Source organism: Macaca fascicularis, chromosome 7 (assembly GCF_037993035.2).
Source record: "Macaca fascicularis isolate 582-1 chromosome 7, T2T-MFA8v1.1".
In the NCBI taxonomy this organism is placed as follows: Eukaryota; Metazoa; Chordata; class Mammalia; order Primates; family Cercopithecidae; genus Macaca; species Macaca fascicularis.
This window is the reverse complement of record NC_088381.1, coordinates 97796500-97817035: the sequence shown is the minus strand read 5'-3', so window position 1 is coordinate 97817035 and position 20536 is coordinate 97796500. Positions and strand designations below refer to the sequence as shown.

The following is a 20536-nucleotide window of genomic DNA, read 5'->3' as shown; positions in this document are numbered from 1 at the left end:
ATATTCCTACTGCTTTGCACGGCTTTTATTTTTGTCATTATATGTGTGGCTCTGTTTCAGGATTCTCTACTCTGTTCCAGTAGTCTATTAGACTGTCCTTAGGTTAACATCACAAAGTCCGCTAATTATTTTTTCTTTTTCTCAAAAATGGTCTTGTTATCCCTACTTCTTTGCATTACCATGTGAATTTTAGGATTACCTTGCCAACTTCTACAAAGAACAAAATAAGATGTCACTTGGATTGGAGTTGCACTTAATCTACAGAACAATTTTCAATACAATCAATGAACATGGTCTATCTCAATTTTTCTAACAGTACAATGTTATGGGTCTACAAGTATTTTATGTTATTAAGTTTATTCCTCAGTATTTGATTTTTTATGTTGTTACAAATGCATTATTAGTCACTGAAATTTTCAGTGTCATTTTCATCATAAGTACATTTTTGGTGGATACAACTACTTTAGATGAAGAAAATAAAGCATGTGGCAGTTAATTAACTTGTACAAGATTACACTTCTAATATGGTAGACTGAGGATTTAAATCCAAGCAATTTGGAGCTTACATTGTTAACCACCACTTTATAAGATCTCATCATTTATTAATGATTTCAGAAATACCAGTTGACTGTGATGAGACTGGTCATAGAGTTCTATAAAATGCCCTGTAACTCTGGGCACAGAAAAGGAAGAAAGGTCAGTGTAGCCTTATCAATTTGCTGACATCACTAAATTGTCAGATTCCCAAGAAAATAAAAATGCAAAGTTTAAAGATGATTTTTAAAGCCTTATATTCAATGCTGAATTGAAAAAAAGAAAAAAAAAAAAGTATGGAGCGCAAGTTGGGTGATTCCAGGGATACTGGCTCAGGCTCTTGCAATATCATGAGCTCTCAGCACACCTGTAAGTCCTGACTGGCATTTTTCTAGCTTTGTGGGAAGCCTGATGGACCAGACTCCCAAACCTGGCCCAAGGAAAAGCAATAGTTGTGCTCCCTCAAAAGGGCAAACACTAAAGTTGCTTCCCATGTGGTAGCCTGTGGGCACCAACGGAGACACTAAGACTAAGGGGAGAATTCCTCATGAGAACTCTGCTCAGCATGACATGACAGCATCATATTTCTGAGATTTAGAAAAGTGTAATTACTCTTCTTTTTGCCCTGATTATGGAGCAGATGGACTTTTTTAAGGGTGAACATTCTCCTTTCAAAGACCGCAGGGCTAATCTTTTCATGTATGAGGATATAGTAGTCAGGGAGGTGTCAGTTGCTGCAACTTTTGATCTGCTGATACAGGTGGCTGTGGGAGTCTCAAGAAACGAGACCAGGAGCAGAGAGTGGAGTCCCACTGCCCCCCAAGAGCCAGGCTCAGTCGCATCTGTTTTCTGGCACCAGGTGTCTGAACTCTATGAAGAAGACAAAGCTACAGGTGGAGTCAGGTTGGATAACTGCCTATTGCTCCTCACCTCCAATTCCTTGCCTCAACTACCCACCAATTATGTGAGGCCTGCTGAGGGTTTATTCCAAACAAGGAACATTCCACTTGAACCTATAGCTGAGCTTCCTATGAAGCCGGACTGTGACCCTCCTGAGGGAACACATAGTGACCCACAGACAAAGGAGGTGAAATGTCTCTCCTATAATGAGGCTCCTCTATTCCACATGTGGGGAAAGATCACCACACAGCCAGCCACTGCTATTAAAGAGTTACAGTCCTCAAAAATCTGTTTGAGGACAGAAACATATGTCTCACACTCTTGAGATGGGGTGGAGGATATCTAGATGAAAAGTAAAATTTATTAACAGAAAAACAATTTTTTAAGAATGTGTCAAGATAATATTTTTTCTGCTATTATGGTATATTTCCTGTCCCAGTTTTTCCTTCTTTCCATTCCCCCTATTAAGACAAATAAAAGATAGTCTTTATAGTCTCAGAGAAGGGATGTAAGATTTAAAAAAATAAATTAAATATCTAGGACAGAAACATGAGGGAGAAAAATGCCTGGAAACTTGACAAAGTGTCCTTGAATCAGAGGGATGGGAGGAGAAAATGGTGTTGCTTTGAATAACTTTCTGAGAATACGGCTGAAGACAAATAGGATCTTGAGCAGTGTCCCAAAGGGAATCCCAGGTTCTAAGAGTAGCAGAGAAGATGAAACGTTTGCCTAGACCTTAAAGGCCTTGCTGACTAAATCAATTAACATCCTAGCAGTATCCTATATGTCCCTCTCCCCATTACCATATCACCTTATTGCCACAGCATCTCTCAAAGACATAACACAACCCTGGAGAGGATTAATGAGACTGATGCTAGGATTTCTAAACACAGTGTGACAGAACATGGGGAGAAAGAGAAGTTTCATTTCTTGGACTTCTTGGAAAAGAAGTTTATGGTGTGAAGTGTATAACTGGTATATTTTATTCTATCATCCCTAATATGGCTAAATGCACTATTTCCCAAAACGTTTTTAGGGTGAAAATGGGGATTCCTCAGTTAAACAGTTCTGTAAAATGCTGGGCAAACTGTTGAGTTATTATTTCCATTGTTCATGAAGCAAGGAGTTGTTAGTTGATCAGTGCTAGAATTGGCCTGGGAGCCACAGCAGAGAAACAAAGATACCAAAAGTCCATGCTCTGAGTTCAGGAAAAGCTGGTTTGGGGGGCCAACCACCATTGTGAAAGGCATCTTGAGAGGTGGCATTCAGCAGAACCAGGTGAAATGGTCCAGGACTTCCCCTTCTCCAAGTCACCTGTTCCCATGGAAGAGTGAAACTCAAGAGTTGGCCTCAGTGGGTAGATGACATTGGGGTTTTAGCCTTGCAAGGGACTGTGACAACATAACACAGAGAAGCACATGCTTCAGAGGAAAACAATGTGATATTGCCAGCTACCAGTCAGCAAAAACTTATACCTGAGTTTCCGATGGGCCATCAAAGCTAGGAGCTGCTGGGAGTGAATCCCTTAATAAAGCCACCACTTCTTTTACAACAAGATGAGGAGAATAACCTGAGCAGAAATTATAGTCACTCGCCAAGACAGTCTGTTAAACAGACATTGGTATTTTCCTTTTCTCTTCTGCCCCGTCGGCAGAGGAAAAAAACATTATGATGAGGAAGAAAAGTAGAATGTACGTAAAGACAGACTATGTCTTGTCTCTCTGTCTCTCTTTTTATGTTAATGATCAAGGACATTTTGGAGTTGCCATGTTAAAGCTAAATATGTTTCATTACAGCACTGCTTCTTGGAGCATTTAAAAATAAGAAATGAGAAAGAGACCATTTTTCACAATGTATCCCAAACTCATTTAAGTCACACAATACTTTTTTTAAAGAACATGGTATAAAGGGCTAGTGTACTGCTGAATACCTTTTGAGAAATGTTAGACTACTTGTCTATACTCAGTCAGCAGCAGGGTAGGGGTTCACAGAACACAAAGGAAATATCCAAATTTATTCCAACCCAGTGGTTAAATAACATCCATATTTCTTTAAAAAAATATAATTAGGCAAGTGTTCTTCTCTTTAAAGATGAAATGGTAGTAAATATCAAAAGGTTGAAAATCCTTTCATCTATGTAGAGGCTACAAATGTTCGAGGCTTCAGCAGGTTATCAAGTGTTTAAATGACCCTGTTTTCCAGAACAAAACATTCTGGAGAAATTATTTCTCTCTGAGCCTTTGGCTGCTGTAGAACAAGATAAACAAGTTTTATTGAAGGAGAAAAAAGGTAACTTGCATTTCAGGAAGTAAACATGTTATTCAAAAAAGTAAGCAAATTTATCTTCAAAAATGTCTATCTAATTGTATTCTGAACTCCAACATTACCAATGCATTCACATTTCTACTTGCTTCTCTTGGCTTCTCCACCCTTTCCTTGAAACACATGCATTTTTAAAGATTAAAATTTTTGTACCTACTTATCCCCCAACACACATACACACTACACACACACCCCTGTTTATATCTTTCTCTAAAAATACAAGGTCATTTCTTACCATTAAATATTTCTCTAATACATATCAGTTATGTTTGGTTTTGTTCTAGCTTTGGCAAACATAAAATTAAAAGTGACTATTAATGATTGAATTCCATAAAGGGGAGACCTAATCAATGTAAAGCTCTCTTTATTTTGTCTTTGTTTAACTTATATACACCAGAGTTAAGACACTTGATGTACAACCTTGTTTGAAAAACCTAAAATCAAACTACAACAGTGAATTTGTTCTCATTTTGAATTTTGGCCATTAAATGAAAATTAAATGACATACATAAATCACACTTTTCAATTACTTGCATTGTTTCTTTGTCCCCACAAAATGCACACAACTCATCTCAAAAAAAAAAAAAGAGTTATTGTTGGAAGGACAAGTACGTTTGTACCTAAAGTCAAATTGGTTTTTATCGGTGAGTGACATATAACTCTGAAAATTGTCAGTATAATTTTAGTAGGTGGGATTAAGAATCTCAACAGTTGCCAAGAATAATAAATCATACCACATTTTGAATGTGTTCATGTCTCATTTTCAGCCAAAAACATTAGAGGTGCAATGCAATGTATGAGATAATTAAACATTATCTTGGGACAACCTTCAACTCTTCTTTCTAGAACCTCTGTCCCTCCACGTAGTCTCAGCATCTAAGCCATCTTTCTAAACTGAGTTGTATTCAACACACAGGAAACGGCAATATTTCAGACATAGGGACTGCTTTCCCACTATTTCTTCATCATACCACCAATATACACAAGGCAGGATCCAGTGATGTCAATAAAGATGGAAATGTACTTCACAGTTTGTTTATCACTTGTTGTTTCTTATGCTTTTAAAAATTTGCTCCATAATTTTTATAATTTGCTATAGTAACAATTCAACTTATTTTGATAGTCAAAAAATAAAACACCATTGGAAAGAAAAGCACTAAAAAAATTATTATCCAAACTGGCTTCTTATCCCCACAATGATGGATTTTTATGACATTTTTAAAGCAGTAACGGAAAAAGCAAAACAGCAGGTAGCCAGCTGGCATATTGAACAAGTTCAATAATATTAGGTTGAACATATGAAATATGTTCATATGAATATGTATGAAATAACAAAGCACGTAAATTTTTTTTTTTTTTTTGAGACGGAGGGTCATTCTGTCGCCACGTTGGAGTGCAGTGGCCACGATCTCAACTCACTGCAATCTCCGCCTTCCGGGTTCGAGTGATTCCCCTGCCTTAGCCTCCAGAGTAGCTGGGACTACAGGTGCGCACCACCACGCCCAGCTAATTTTTGTATTTTTAGTAGAGGCGGGGTTTCACCATGTTGGCCAGGATGGTCTCGATCTCTTGACCTCATGATCTGCCCACCTTGGCCTCCCAAAGTGCTGGGATTACAGGCATAAGCCACCACGCCCAGCCACAAAGCACATAAGTCTTATCTACACTGACTTGCTGATGCCCCTTCAGACCCCAAAGGTAAAGATGCCCTGTGTAAACCAAGGAGTTCCTCTAATGGCTGCGCTATTTGATGCTGATATGGTAGCTACTACTTACAGAAGTGTCTTCTATGTACAAGGAATTTTATATTATCTATCTTATTTAATCAAAACAAATAAAATATTGGTATATCCATTTTGCAAATAAAGACATGAAAGCTCAACGAAGTTAGGTAACTTGCCAAATTCACACACTGAGGAGGTCGTGATGCTCTTCTTTGAACTTAGTTTTGTCTAACACTCAAAAGTGGGCACATGACATCCACTCCTACTTATCATGTAAGTTAAATTTTGCTGAAAAACCGTCTGTTTTACTATGTTTTCAAGGTGTCAACTTGAAATTAAAAATAACTACTTCCTCGTTCACTGCTATTAATGTTATGAGGAAAAACAAACAGAAAAACTGTAGTTGAAATACATGAGTCCGGCCGGGCCCGGTGGCTCAAGCCTGTAATCCCAGCACTTTGGGAGGCCGAGGCGGGCGGATCACGAGGTCGGGAGATCGAGACCATCCTGGTTAACACGGTGAAACCCCGTCTCTACTAAAAAATACAAAAAACTAGCCGGGCGAGGTGGCGGGCGCCTGTAGTCCCAGCTACTCGGGAGGCTGAGGCAGGAGAATGGCGTGAACCCGGGAGGCGGAGCTTGCAGTGAGCTGAGATCCGGCCACTGCACTCCAGCCTGGGTGACAGAGCGAGACTCCATCTCAAAAAAAAAAAAAAAGAAAAAAAGAAATACATGAGTCCAAGATGAGACTACTAATTGCAAAACTTTGCTAACTAAAAAGTAATATAAAGTAGAGAACAGTTTAAATTTCTTCTTCACTGTCTGGTTTCCTCTAACCCTGGTTAGATTGTCACTTAAAGTTCTTCAAATGGCAGGTAATGGAAACCAGCCTAAATAACCTTCATTTTTTAAAAAGTACTTTTTGTACAGGCTCTGACAAATCTAACAGAGCTTAATGGTTTTTTAAAAATGAAAACTTTCTAGGTGTCAAGCGGAGCCTGGTGAGTGTACCTTTGAGGCTTGCCCTTTTCTTTAGATCCGGTTCTTTACAAGAGCAGCCAGGAGTGCTTCTGCGCATCCTGCAGACTGGCCCAAGTGTGATTTGTCAAAGAAGGTACATATTACACTCCCTAGAAGAGTATCTAAGAAAGGAAATACAGGGAGCTTCAGTATACATTTCAGTCAAATAGGCATACACTTTATTAACTCATCAATTTACCAAAGTAATCTCACTAAAATATTACAGCACATAGTTTAAGGAAGCATATGTTCAAAATCTCCACTATCACGCAATACTTTATAATTTTCTTAGAGTTAATGTAGGACATTTATGTTTCCACTTAAATGACAATGAAATGATTTAATTTGAATCTTTGCCATCCCTGTGTTGCCTATGTTATTTAATATCACCATTCTCCATATTTTATCAATTCTACAGTGCACTTTTTCCCCCTCATTTTCACATCTCTGGAATCAGGATGTGACTTAAATTGATGACATCTTGCAATTGTTGTTGGCTTAGGACACAGTTGTAATATAGTTTTCATTGCTAGTACAAGCATGAATGTCGTACTTATTCCAGTTGATATGGCTGAACAATGGTAATTCCTTGATGTTTTAGTCAAGAAAAATTCTAAGAATTGCTTGAAGTCATATAACTCCTAGACATTGTCTAAAAGCTTTCTTTTGACACCTTCTCATAAGTCAACAAAGTGCCAACATCAAAGCTTACAATTTCAAAGAAAATCTCAGAAACAATAGTGGAGAACTCTTGTTGGCACTGAGGACAATAGTATATGGAAAAATATGGATTTTGACAATTCTGTGTAAAAGACTTGTAAGAATTAGATTCTGAATGTAAAAGTGTTTTAGAAATATTTTAACTAATTTATTTTGCTTACATTTTCCTTTCCACGAGAGTGAAATATGACTTCTAAAACCTCTGTCTAAATAAATCTAAAATAGCTCTTTCAGGTGGTTCAACATAAAAATTCTAAGCAATAAAGTATTATGTCAGAGTTTAATCTTAGTGATACACAAAATAATGGTGCATTTTACAATCAGGGGTGTCTTCAATCGGTACTAACCTAAGCTAAAATGATCGGAGGCTTCTGCAACATCTTCACTCTCTGTGCCCAACTAAATACAGGACCCTATCAGTGTTGCTTCTGGAATACAGTTTTACTCTGATAATTCTTCTCCATTCCCATTGCTTTTCCTCTAATGATAGTCCTCATAATTTCTTCCCAGATTATTACAATAGTCTTTTGTAGATCTCTTGGCCTCTGTTCTCTTCTCAGAGCAATACATTCTTCCCAATAACTGAGTGATTTCCATGACGTGCAGTTATATTCAGGTCACTATTCAGTTGCAAGCCCTCAATAGCTCCCCATTTCTTAAGGCATAGCTGGTAAACGAATTGTAAACATGTCTTCTCCCCACATGCCCATGGTTTTTTCTCCTTTCATTTATATGTTCAATGAAGGCGGGGTCTACTTTGCCATTCCAAGTCGTTTTCATAGTACTGGCTCATAACATATTCTCACTAAATTTTTGATGAGTGAATAAATGAGCCCGATATGCTTCACAATCCATCTAAACACTAAACTCCAGACAGCAACTACCTGTCTACCTGTCTCTAATAGTTGTCATTCAAGGTTGACTATTCCAAACCCACAGGATGAAGTCGTAAACTCTTTAAAACAGTAATCGAGAGTATTCAGTCTTCCCTCTATGTTCTTTCATAATCTCATCTCTTGTCCCTCTCTGTCATGCATGCTTTTGCTCCAACCGCATCAGACCACTTGACATTTCCTGAATAATCCTGCCAAAAGTTATCACTTCTTCTGTGCTCCCCTTATACTGCTAACTTAGCATTGCTACACTGAGTTAATTGTAGATGTGTCTGTTTGCCCTCTAGGAAAAGACATTATGCCATAATCATTTTTTATGTCCCAAATACATAGCATCATTTCCATCAGAAAATGTGCTGAAGTTAAATGTTTATGGATGTCTGTATCTGCTTCCCAGGGCTGCCATAACAAATTACCACAAACTTGGCAGCTTAACACTACAGAAATGTATTCTCTCACAGTTCTGGAGGCCAGAGGTCTGAAATCAAGGTGTCAGCAGGACTGCACTCCCTGTGAAAGGTTAGGAAAGAATCCCTTCTCATCTTTTCCAGCTTCTACAGGCTGTAGGTTTTTCTTGGTCTTTGTCTTCACATAGCTTTTCCTCTTCTCTGTGTGCCTCTCGTCTGTGTGTCTCTGATAAGGACACTTGCCATTGGATTTAGGGCCCATCCGGATAATCCAGGATAATCTTATTTCAAGTAGCTTAGCTTAACCACATGTATAAACAGCCCTTTACCAAATAAGGTCTTGTTCACAGATCCTAGGAAGGGAACACATCTTTTTTGGGGAGCCACCAGTCAATGCACTAAATCACTTTCTAGCACACATATTTTCCTCACAAATAATTCTAAGGCTGTAAAAGCAATAAAATGTAAAAGTAGATCTCAAAGGGACCACACACACACACACACACACACACACACAGACACACACTTCACACATTTTGAATAATGTGAATACGTACTCACTGTTGCTTAAATCTCAGGCTAATGTTGCCATTTTACATTAATGCATTTTTTACTAATGTTAGAATGGCAGCCTTTCCATGGCATGTCATTAAAATGCAAATAAGTGATTCTATTACAGAATATAAACTATGATCTCATCTCTCCACATTCAAAGTGAATAGGTATCACATTCATTCACTTTCCAAAGACAAGTCAAATATATATACATATGTATATGTATATGTGTATATATATATATGCCTTAGTGAGGAAAAGGCTAGTAATATATACATATTCTTCATCTTTCAGTGAAGCTTCTAGGCACCTATACAGTCTAGAGCTTGTTGTGATGCCCCTTCTAAAATGAGACACACATTGTAATGCTCACCACAAAGGAAGAGGCACAATTTTGTGGATCTCTGGATATTGGAAGTCACATATATTAAGTTTGAACATATTGCTGTAACTTATTTGTTGGTAATCCATAAGGCAGTTTTGAGTGATGTCAAGAGCATTTCCTAACAGGTGCAGCTGCAGTGTAAACTGCCTTGCCACCCAGGCATTAGGAGCCAGAAGACCCATCTGTATTCAGAGAGTCTGTGGCAGGAAGAGAGGATCTATGGAATACCTGGCAACCCCTGATAGGAAAGCCCTTAGGGTTTTTTAGTAAGATCATATCCTCTTGATTTAACCATTTTCCATTTGCAAATCAGCTCCTAGCTTGCTTCAGCAGAGATTTAAGACTTCACCAATGGACTTCCAGTGACTATGCAATTTGAACCACCTACATTATGATCTACAATTACTAAATTGTATAGTACAGTGATGCTCCAATATTAAATGAAAAATGTAATGTAAGATTGAGCTTTAGCATATCTGAGGCTCTACTAAATTGAATGAATGTGTGGCTCAGTATCCCATGGATTCTGCTCCTAGTGCTTTGCCCACTTTTTGCTTAACTTGCAATCAGGGCTCAGTATAGCAGGCTGACATGTTCCAGAAAGTAGATAACCAGTGATTATAGCTCTACTTAGAGGTGACCCTGAAAGACAGAATTAAGGAAAGTCCTCCAAAGGAACAGAACACCTAGTTGTCTAGTTGGTAGGGAAAGAGAGATGGCTGCAGGTACAGATTTATGTTGCTTTATAAGAGCAGCCAATAAGGTTATTAGTTGGTCAGGGACATGGAAAGAACAACATTGAAAAAATAGTAACAAGGAGGAAATAGGGAGGGACATGTGGATGAACTTCTTGGAACAGATATATTCCATGCAATTGTCACCAGAGGGCATTCACTGTGGAGAAAGATTTTAATCAATAAGTAAAAACGCCTGACCCATGGATATTAGTCAATTTTTAATTCCAGCTACTCTTAATGCTTGTTGAATGGGCCTATGAACAAAGGTCCCACAGGGTGAGCACAGGGCCTTGCATGAACTCAACAATATGGATTTTCCTTCACTAAGGCTAAACACTGACTGCCCCATTCCTAGCCCCACACACAGTCTCTTAATTCACTCCTGAACTTCACATCCTCCCTGAGAGATAGGCCTACCATGGCAGATAAAAAAAGTTGATGCAACAGAAAGACTAGTGCTCAGAAGACAGCTTCTAACCACTCTACATGTGTGTGCAGCATCTTCTCCCTCTCCCCATTATTTCCTTTAAGTGATATAGTGTATAGATTATGGCTATCTGGGATTGGTTTTCTACTTATTTCATAATTTACATAGAAGATAATAATTCATGTCTTTTTAGAAGTGAGGCATTTTAAAGGAAGCTAAAAATCTCTGCTAAGCTGTCATTTAAAAAAATTTATTTGACTTGCTGCTATATATACTTGAAAAATAAAGTTGCAGAATACAAATCTCTACTGATTTAGACATTGAAGGTGCTTCAAATGACCCTCTTAGCTTTCCAAAGTCCATGCTCTGACCCTATCTTCATGAGAATTTGAATGCCTTTATTAAGCAAATTTAGAAAAGCTTAGATTTGGATACACCATCTTAGAAGTTATCTAGCTGATTGGTTTTTTACAAATAGGAAATTGGTTATTTACAAATAGGAAATTTGAATCTTAATCAGATACTCTAACTGATGAAGGTCATATGGACTTCAAAATTGGGGCTGAGACCCACTCTTCTGATTCCAGACTACCCAGGATAATTTAGATGGGAATGTTTGCCTGGCATCCCTAAATCATACTCTCCTATTTTCATAAACAGACTAACCAATATAATTAGCCAATTAACAAAAAAAAAAAAGAAAGAAAGAAAAGGAAGCCACGTGTTTTTATTTGGAGATGAGAGCATCCAGTTTCACATCACTACTGAACACATAAGAGTATCCTTTTTCTTTCCCTTAGTATATACTAATAGTATGTGTTCACGTGAGAGTCTGATGTGACACCTGTCAGCAACTCTACCCCTTCAGAATTCAAGTTTTCTCAAATCAACAGAGCTATCCATGAAGTCTAGTGGTAGGTGGGTACAGCTCATACATTTCATTACCAGGAAGTTAGAATTTGACAAGAGGTAAGGGAGACATGCAGTCACTGTCACTTTTGTCTGAGTTCAAGATATATAATGATGCTAGCATTGGATGATATCTTAATCTTCCTCTTTTTTTTTTTTTTGTAAAAATTCAGTCTTATAAACTACAAAAGAAGAAGAAAGTGTATTTATGTATATTTACTTATATAAACATATATCTGTATATATACACACATATATGTATGTATATAGTATTTTTTCATCTAGCAGAAAAATCGCAGGCTAATTTCCTCTCCTTGAACCATAATTTATTGGCCCCATAACTTATTTGGTTTTAATTTCCTTATTTAGGTTTCCAAAAAGTAGTTGTCATTTAGAGGCTGAATTTTTATTTTGTAAGAAGGTCCTATGAGCTCCTTAAATTTACGTTGAGCTGTGAAAATGCTTATAAAAATAAACCTACTTTGTTTAATCTGCCCTAGTTGTTGAAAAACTGCATCTGATTCGTGCTTTTGTTTTACATTGTCTTTGCCTTTATTTTTCTGATAAAGCCCATAAATTTTGCTAAATTTTTGTAACAAACATACTATCATTTTAACTCATTCCCATTGTAATCTGTGCCTCTCTATTTAGTTCACAAGGTATCTTTTGGGATATTTAGGGACTAAAAACTAAGATTAAACAGGGAATATAATTTTGGTTCTTGAATTTATTGACAAAATATTACACCTATAGCAATATTATTCTTTATTTCATTGTGTCCTATCCAAATATTTTTTAAAATTTTTAAGATATTAATTGTATTCACTTGAACAATATGAACTTTTGTATACTTTTTAATGAATCCCTTTATCTGCCAATTCTTGATTAAAGTATATATATTAAATCAATTAATCAAATCTCATTTTGTTTCTATCTTTTTTATATTAGCATCAGCAATACAAAATAGTTTCCAGATGGACTGCCTTGGTGACTGCTTGATGCCAGCTAGCCTCTTAAATACAAATGGAAAAGCCACCTGATTTGATCAGAAAATTTACTTCTTTTTTTTTTTTTTTTTTTTTTGAGATGGAGTCTTGCTCTGTCGCCCAGGCTGGAGTGCAGTGGCCGGATCTCAGCTCACTGCAAGCTCTGCCTCCTAGGTTCATGCCATTCTCCTGCCTCAGTCTCCCAAGTAGCTGGGACTACAGGCGCCAGCCACCTCGCCCAGCTAGTTTTTTTTTTTTTTGTATTTTTTAGTAGAGATGGGGTTTCACCGTGTTAGCCAGGATGGTCTTGATCTCCTGACCTCGTGATCCGCCCGTCTTGGCCTCCCAAAGTGCTGAGATTACAGGCTTGAGCCACTGCGCCCGGCCCAGAAAATTTACTTCTAACAACTTTATGTCCATTTAAATTGAAAACTCATTACTAGTTATGGTTTTAAAAGTAATTGAGAATGATTTCCTTTAAGATCATATGGCTTCAATTCCATCTTCTATTTCAAATGCACTAAACTATTAACATGTATTTAGAACAATTGTTAAAAGAGTAATTTCTTCTTTTGGCGGGGAGTGTCTAACACTTCTGCCCTTAAGGGTTGTGCTGGGTGTTCATTAGTATTTGTCAGCTATGTGGCCTGATTCCTATCTGTGAAACTTACAGTCTAGTTGTAGGGATCTACCTACATGGATGAAAGCAATCATAAAATAGATAAGAGATACACAGTTATGGACAAACAAGAATATAGTCCAGTGTTGAAACATATGGTTCTGATTGTGACTTAATATATCTTCATCTATATCTATGTCTATATATATACATATAAATATATAAATGTATATATACACATTATTTTATTTTATTTTACTTTAAGTTCTGGGGTACATGTGCAGAATGTGCAGGTTTGTTGCATAGGTGTACATGTGCCATGGCAGATTGCTGCACCTATCAACCTGTCATCTAGGTTTTAAGCCCTGCATGCATTAGGTATTTGTCCTAATGCTCTCCCTCCACTAGCCCTCCACCCCTAGACAGGGCCCAGTGTGTGATGTTCCCCTCCCTCTGTTCATGTGTTCTCATTGTTCAACTCCGACTTATGAGTGAGGATATGCAGTGTTTGGTTTTCCATTCCTGTGTTAGTTTGCTGAGAATGATGGTTTCTAGCTTCATCCATGTCCCTGCAAAGGACATAAACTCATTCATTTTTATGGCTGCATAGTATTCCATGGTGTATATGTGCCACATTTTCTTTATCCAGTCTATCATTGATGGGCATTTGGGTTGGTTCCAAGTCTTTGCTATTGCAAATAGTGCTGCAATAAATATATGGGTGCATGTATCTTTATAACAGAATGATTTATAATCCTTTGAGTATATACCCAGTAATGGGATTTCTGTTTCTAGATCCTTGGGGAATCGTCATGCTGTCTTCCACAATGGTTGAACTAATTTATACTCCCATCAACAGTGTAAAAGCATTCCCATTTCTCCAAATCCTTGCCAGCATCTGCTGTTTCTTGACTTTTTAATGATCACCATTCTAACTGGCATGAGATGGTATCTCATTGTGGTTTTGATTTGCATTTCTCTAACGATCAGTGATGATGGGCTTTTTTTCATGTTTGTTGGCCACATAAATGTAATTTTTGAAGAAGTGTTTGTTCATATCCTTCAACCACTTTTTGATGGGGTTGTCTTTTTCTTGTAAATTTGTCTCAGTTCCTTGTAGATTCTGGATATTAGACCTTTGTCAGATGGATAGATTGCAAAAATTTTCTCCCATTCTGTAGGTTGCCTGTTTACAGTGATGATAGTTTCTTTTGCTGTGTAGAAGCTATTTTGTTTAATTAGATCACATTTGTCAATTTTGGTTTTTGTTGTAATTGCTTTTGCTATTTTAGTCATGAAGTCTTTGCCCATGCCTATATCCTGAATGGTATTGCCTAGGTTTTCTTCTAGGGTTTTTTGTTTTAGGTTTTATGTTTAAGTCTTCAATCTGTCTTGAGTTAATTTTTGTATAAGGTGTAAGGAAGGGGTCTAGTTTCTGTTTTCTCCATATAGGTAGCCAGTTTTCCCAGCACCAATTGTTAAATAGGGAATCCTTTCCCCATTGCTTGTTTTTGTCAGGTTTGTTGAAGATCAGATGGTTGTAGATGTGTGGTGTTATTTCTGAGGCCTCTATTCTTTTCCATTGGTCTATATGTCTGTTTTGGTACCAGTACCATGCTGTTTTGGTTACCGTAGCCTTGTAGTACAGTTTGAAGTCAGGTAGTGTAATGCCTCCAGCTTTGTTATTTTTGCTTAGGATTGTCTTGGCTCTAGGGGCTTTTTTTGGTTCCATATGAAATCTAAGTAGTTTTTTCTAATTCTGTGAAGAAAGTCAATGGTAGCTTGATGGGAATAGCATTGAATCTATAAATTACTTTGGGCAGTATGGCCATTTTCACAATATTGATTCTTCCTATCCATGAGAATGGAATTTTTTTTTATTTGTTTGTGTCCTCTCTTATTTCCTTGAGTAGTGTTTTGTAGTTATCCTTGAAGAGGTCCTTCACGTCTCTTGTAAGTTGTATTCCTAGGTATTTTATTCTCTTTGTAGCAATTGTGAATGGGAGTTCACTCATAATTTGGCTCTCTGCTTCTCTGTTATTGGTATATAGGAATGCTTCTGATTTTTTCACATTGATTTTGTATCCTGAGACTTTGCTGAAGTTGCTTATCAGCCTAAGGGGTTTGGGGGCTGAGACAATGGGGTTTTCTAAATGTTCTAAATATGTATATGTTCTAAATATACAATCATGTCATCTGCAAACAGAGACAATTTGACTTCCTCTCTTCCTATTTGATATCCTATATTTCTTTCTCTTGCCTGATTCTCCAACCAGAACTTCCAATACTGTTGGGAACAAACCCCCCAAAATCTGGCCATAAACTGGCCCCAAAACTGGCCATAAACAAAATCTCTGCAGCACTGTGACATATTTGTAATGGCCATAACGCCCATGCTGGAAGGTTGTGGGTTTACAGGAATGAGGGCAAGGAACACCTGGCCCGCCCAGGGCGAAAAACTGCTTAAAGGCATTCTTAAGTCACAAACAATAGCATGAGTGATCTGTGCCTTAAGGATATGCTCCTACCGCAGTTAACTAGCCCAACCTATTCCTTTAATTCAACCCATCCCTTCGTCTCCCATAAGGGATACTTTTAGTTAATTTAATATCTACAGAAACAATGCTAATGAGTGGCTTGCTGTTAATAAATAAGTGGGTAAATCTCTGTTCAGGGCTTTCAGCTCTAAAGGCTGTGAGACCCCTGCTTTCCCACTTCACACTTCGATATTTCTGTGTGTGTGTCTTTAATTCCTCTAGCATGGCTGCGTTAGGGTCTTCCTGACTGAGCTGGTCTCGGCACAATACTGTGTTGAATACGATAGGCGAAAGAGGGCATCTTTGCCTTGTGCCAGGTTTCAAAGGCAATGCTTCCAGCTTTTGCCCATTTAATATGATATTAGCTATGGCTTTGTCATAAGTAGCTCTTATTATATTGAGATATGTTCCATCAATACCTAGTTTATTGAGAGTTTTTGGCATGAAGGGGCACTGAATTATATCAAAGGCCTTTTCTGCATCTATTGAGATAATCCTGTGGTTTTTGTCATTGATTCTGTTTATGTGATGGATTACCTTTATTGATTTGTGTATGTTGAACCAGCCTTGCATCCCAAGGATGAAGCCAACTTGATCATGGTGGATAAGCTTTTTGATGTGCTGCTGGATTCGGATTGCCACTATGTTATTGAGGATTTTCATATCGATGTTCATCAGGAACATTAGCCTGAAATTTTCTTTTTTGTGTGTGTGTCTCGGCCAGATTTGGTATCAGGATGATGCCAGTCTCATAAAATGACTTAGGGAGGAGTCCCTCTTTTTCTATTGTTTGGAATAGTTTCAGAAGAATGGTACCAGCTCCTCTTTATACCTCTGGTAGTATTCACTTGTGAATCTGTTTGGTCCTGGACTTTTTTTGGTTGGTAGGCTATTAATTACTAACTCAATTTCAGAACTTGTTATTGGTTTATTGAGGGATTTGACTTCTTCCTGGTTTACTCTTGGGAGAGTGTGTGTGTCCAGGAATGTATCCATTTCTTCTAGATTTTCCAGTTTATTTGTGTAGAGGTGTTTATAGTACTCTCTGATGGTAGTTTGTATTTCTGTGGGATCAGTGGTGATATCTCTTTTGTCATTTTTTGTGTCTATTTATTTTTTCTGTCTTTTCTTCTTTATTAGCCTAGCGAGCAATCTATCTGTTTTGTTAATCTTTTAAAAAAATCAGCTCCTGGATTCATTAACTTTTTGAAGGGTTTTGGTGTCTCTCTCTCCTTCAGTTCTGCTCTTATCTTAGTTATTTCTTGCCTTCTGCTAGCTTTTGAATTTGTTTGCTCTTGCTTCTCTAGTTCTTTTCATTGTGATGTTCAGGTGTTGATTTCAGATCTTTCTAGCTTTCTGATGCGGGCATTTAGTGCTATAAATTTCCCTGTTAACATTACTTTACCTGTGTCCCAGAGATTCTGGTACGTTTTGTCCTTGTTCTCATCAGTTTCAAATAACTTTTTTATTTATGCCTTAATTTCATTATTTACCAAGCAGTCATTCAGGTGCAGATTGTTCAATTTCCATGTAGTTGTGAAATTTTGAGTGAGTTTCTTAATCCTGAGTTCTAATTTGATTGCACTGTGGTCTGAGCTGTTTGTTATTATTTCCATTCTTTTGCATTTGCTGAGGAGTGTTTTACTTCCAATTATGTGGTCAATTTTAGAATAAATGCTATGTGGCGCTGAAAAGAATGTATATTCTGTTGATTTGTGGGGGAGAGTTCTGTAGATGGCTATTAGGTCCGCTTGATCCAGAGCTGAGTTCAAGTCCTGAATATCCTTGTTAATTTTCCGTCTCATTGATCCGTCTGATATTGACAGTTGGGTGTTAAAGTCTCCCACTACTATTGTGTGGGAGTTTAAGACTCTTTGTAGGTCTCTAAAAACTGCTTGATGAATCTGGGTGCTCCTGTATTGGGTGCATATATACTTAGGAGAGTTAGCTCTTCTTGTTGCATTGATCCATTTACCATTATGTAATGCCCTTCTTTGTCTGTTTTGATCTTTGTTGGTTTCAAGTCTGTTTTACCAGAGACAAGGATTGCAACCCCTGCCTTTTTTTAAATTTCCATTTGCTTGGTAAATATTTCTCCATCCCTTTATTTTGAGTCTATGTGTCTTTGCATGTGAGATGGGTGCCCTGAATACCAATGGGTCTTGACTCTTTATCTAATTTGCCAGTCTGTGTCTTTTAATTGGGGCATTTAGCCCATTTACATTTAAGGTTAACATTGTCATATGTGAATTGGATCCTGTCATCATGATACTAGCTGGTTATTTTGCACATTATTTGAAGCAGTTTCATCATAGTGTCATTGATCTTTATATTTTGGTGTGTTTTTGCAGTGGCCAGTACTGGTTTTTCCTTTCCATATTTAGTGCTTCCTTCGGGAGCTCTTGTAAGGCAGGCCTGGTGGTGACAAAATCTCTCAGCATTTGCTTGTCTGGAAAGGATTTTATTTCTCCTTTGCTTATGAAGCTTAGTTTGGCTGGATATGAAATTCTGATCTGAAAATTCTTTAAGAATGTTGAATATTGGCCCCCACTCTCTTCTGGCTTGTAGGGTTTCTGCTGAGAGATCTGCTGTTAGTCTGATAGGCTTCCTTTTGTAGGTGACCTGACCTTTCTCTCTGGCTACCCTTAACATTGTTTTCCCATTTCAACCTTGGAGAATCTGACGATTATGTGTCTTGGGGTTGCTCTTCTTGAGGAGCATCTTAGTGGTGTTCTCTGTATTTCCTGAATTTGAATGTTGGCCTGTCTTGCTAGGTTAGGGAAGTTCTTCTGGATAATATCCTGAAGTGTGTTTTCCAACTTGGTTCCATTCTCCCCATCACTTTCAGGTACACCAATCAATCACAGGTTTGGTCGTTTCACACAGTCCCATATTTCTTGGAGGCTTTGTTTGTTCCTTTTCATTCTTTTTTCTCTAATCTTGTCTTCATGCCTTATTTCAATAAGTTGATCTGCCATCTCTGATACCCTTTCTTCCACTTGATTGATTTGGCTACTGATACTTGTGTATGCTTCACGAAGTTCTTGGGCTGTGTTGTTCAGCTCCATCGGGTAATTTATGTTCTCTAAACTGGTTATTCTAGTTGGCGGTTCCTGTAACCATTTATCAAGGTTCTTAGTGTCCTTGCATTGGGTTAGAACATGCTTCTTTAGCTCAAAGGAGTTTGTCATTACCCACCTTCTGAAGCCTTCTGTCAATTTGTCAATCTCATTCTCTGTACAGTTTTGTGCCTTTGCTGGCGAGGAATTGGGATCATTTGGAGGAGAAGAGGCACCCTGTTTTTTGGAATTTTCTGCCTTTTTGCGCTGGATTTTCCTAATCTTTGTGGATTTACCTACCTTTTGATCTTTGGGGCTGATGACCTTTCAATGCGCTTTTTGTGTAGGGGTCATTTTTGTTGATGTTGATGTTGTTGCTTTCTGTTTATTAGTTTTCCTTCTAACAGTCGGGCCTCTCTTCTACAGGTTTGCTGCAGTTTACTAGAGGTCCACTCCAGACCCTGTTTGCTTGGGTATCACCAGCGGAGGCTGCAGAACAACAAAGATTGCTGCCTGCTTCTTCCTCTGGAAGCTTCGTCCCAGAAGGACACCAGGCTGATGCCAGCTGGAGCTCTCCTGTGTGAGGTGTCTGTCGGCCCCCGCTGGGAGGTCTCTCCCAGTCAGGAGGCTTGGGGGGTCAGGGACCCACTTGAAGAGGCAGTCTGTCCCTAAGCAGAGCTTGAGCACTATGCTTGGAGAACACTCCTTGTCAGGATCAGCTGCTCTCTTCAGAGCTGGCAGGCAGGAATGTTTAAGTCTGTTGAAGCTGTCCCCACAGCCACCCCTTCCCCTAGGTGCTCTGTCCCAGGGAGATAGGAGTTTTGTCTATAAGCCCCTGACTGGAGCTGCTGCCTTTCTTTCAGAGATGCCCTGCCCAGTGAGGAGGAATCTAGACAGGCAGTCTGGCCACAGCCACTTTGCCACACTGTGTTGAGTTCTGCCCAGTCCAAACTTCCAGGCCCCCTTAGCACTATCAGGGGAAAACCACCTACTCAAGCCTCAGTAATGGTGGATGCCCCTCCTCCTACCAAGCTCTGTCATCCCAGGTTGACTTCAGACTGCGGTGCTGGCAGTGAGAATTTCAAGCCAGTGGTTCTTATCTTGCTGGGCACCGTGGGAGTGGGACCTGCTCGCTGAGCAAGATCACTTGGCTCCCTGGCTTCAGCCCCCTTTCCAGACGAGTGAACAGTTCTGTCCCACTGGGGTTCCAGGAGCCACCGGGGTTAAAAAAAAAAAAAAAGGCAGCTCAGTGTCTGCCCAAATAGCCGCCCAGTTTTGTGCTTGAAACCCAGGACCCTGGTAGTGTAGGCACACTAGGGAATCTCCTGATCCGCAAATTGCAAAAACCCTGGGAAAAGCATAGTACCCAGGCCAGATAGCATGTCCCTCACAGCTTCCCTTGGCTGGAGGAGGGAGGTCCCTGGCTCCTTACACTTCCCGGTGAGGTGATGCCCCACTTTGCTTCTACTTGCCCTCGGCGGGCTGCACCCACTGCCTAACCAGTCCTATTGAGATGAACTGGGTACCTCTAATGGAAATGCAGAAATCACCTGCCTTCTGCATTTGCTGGGAGCTGCAGACCGGAGCCATTTTGCCAATTGAGTAATTTCTTTCAACTTAGTTTTCTAATCAATTGTTAAAACATGCATAATTATTTAAATATTGGCATATGTAAATTTGGAAGTACGGCAGTATGGAATAAACTATTTAAGCCAACATTTGAGGGGTAATGCATGTAAGACCAGGTGTGATTCTCACTTAATTAATATCAGGCTCATCAGTCTATGCAGTTCCATTTTCAA

General features: G+C 38.7%; 1 long non-coding RNA gene across 1 annotated transcript in view; it reads right to left on the bottom strand.

Moving 5' to 3' along the window:
* Positions 1-20536, bottom strand: part of LOC102140819 (uncharacterized) — a 97126-nt gene that overhangs the window by 58334 nt on the left and 18256 nt on the right. The window lies entirely within an intron of this gene.